The sequence below is a fragment of the Artemia sp. Qi Xiang Cuo genome, chromosome 3 (assembly GCF_049724085.1).
Source record: "Artemia sp. Qi Xiang Cuo chromosome 3, ASM4972408v1, whole genome shotgun sequence".
Classification (NCBI taxonomy): Eukaryota; Metazoa; Arthropoda; class Branchiopoda; order Anostraca; family Artemiidae; genus Artemia; species Artemia sp. Qi Xiang Cuo.
The window spans coordinates 78,465,637-78,467,447 of record NC_142796.1 but is presented as its reverse complement, the minus strand read 5'-3'; positions in this window follow the sequence as shown (position 1 = coordinate 78,467,447).

Sequence of the window (1,811 nt, the reverse complement as noted above, 5' to 3'; positions counted from 1 at the left end):
GGGGGGGGCTAGTCACCCTCCAATATCTTTAGACTGCTAGAACGGACGCTAGGATTCACGATATATAAGAGAATGAGCCCCTTTTAAAATCTCTATGCCGACCTCTTGTATATTAAGTGCCCTGCTTTAAAGAAAAAAAAAATAATAAACTGTACATTGTGTCAACATTGATCTTATATGCCCTCAGGGCATAACTTAGAACCCTTGCCCCGAGGGTTGTGAGGGAGTGTCCTCCACAAAAAGATATTATCCATCAGGAAATCAACTACGATGAACAAAATGGCTGTCTCAATTTTTTGATTGGATGTGTTTGGGGGAATGATGGGCGTGGGGGGAGGGGGGCTAGTTGCCCACCAATCACTTTCGACTATTAAAAAGGGCACTAGCTACTCCAATTTACAATCGAATGAGCCCTTTTCGGAGTTTCTACGACAACTTCTTCGATACGAAGAGCCCGGGTATAGAGAAGAAGAATAAAAAAGAAAAAAAACCTTTTGCCCACATCGTTCTTTACTTAGGCAGCGCTAGCGCGCTGCCTATGATGAATATCATTAAGAGGAAACTCTGAAACGGTATGCTCTGACCCATTTTGAACTCAATACTTTTGTTCAGATTGTGGTTGTCAGAATCTAGCTCTTGTTGCTCAACGTTTGAGCCTACAAACCGTATGCTGCTTTTCAATAGTGATATTTATAAGGTTTGTGAAGTCAAAGAAACTAATTTAACAACTGATCTAGTCGATGTAGATAGTATCCTAGCCTCTTTTGAGTCTTAAGTACCTTAGTGCACTATGGATCTAAGCGCCTTTCTTTTCTTTTTTTTTCACGTGAACGATGAAAAAATGTGTTGATTTGTCATTAGTGTTCTCTCGGTTAGCTCTGCCCCTTTCTCCTTTTTTCTTAATGATCGGTTTTTAGCTGCTTGTATTATTACATTTTTGGATTATGAAGACTTTTGTATTAGCCCGATTCTCCGATTTCTTTTTCAGGCCTTACTGTAATTATAAAGTTATCTTTAAATAATGTATTGCAACTGTACCAAAAATTTTTATGCGATAAAAACCAAAGATATTGTATGTCTTCGGCTTGTGGTTGTTACTAGTATTGACCAGCGTATCCATAGGAGTAGCTGTATTAAGTTAAAAGGTTAATAAAATGAGTTCACAGCTGTTTAACTGTTATGACGTATAAACCTGCAGCTAAAAGTAGATGAATTTTGCGGATCACGCCAAAATGTTGTTCTTCCATGAAAGCAGAGCAGGATGAACCAAGGGTAAGCAAGCAAGGTAAAAGCAGAGTTAGATTAAGGGCAAAACTTTTTCTGACTTCAGCACGAAAGAACTATTTTAGCACTATTTTATCATGTACTTCATTTTGTAGCACTTTCGTAATACAGTTTTTTAATTTTGTCTTGAACAAAATGATGGGGATTTTGTAAAAGGCTGAGAAATTAATAAAAAGTGTGAACTGCATTTTTCCGTATTTGTTTCGAAAGATTTGTGCGAAGTTTGATTTAACAAGGAGAACCTTTTTGCCGTTTTCCTTTCAAAGGATTGGTGCTAAGTTGGAAATAACCGGACAAAAAAAAACTAATCTAGAAATAATCCAACTAAACATGTCGGGTCATGCGCGTGTCGCTGCGCATGCTGCAACACATGCAAAATTTTTTTGGCTTTAACACCGAAAATTCGTGTGAAAAACACAAATTTTGGCAATTTTTGCACTTTAGGAGCTGACCATGGTGGCAGTCTTGGTTTTCAGACGGACAGGTGTGTTTTGGCTTGTTTTTCAAAAATTCGGGCTTCACTTTTC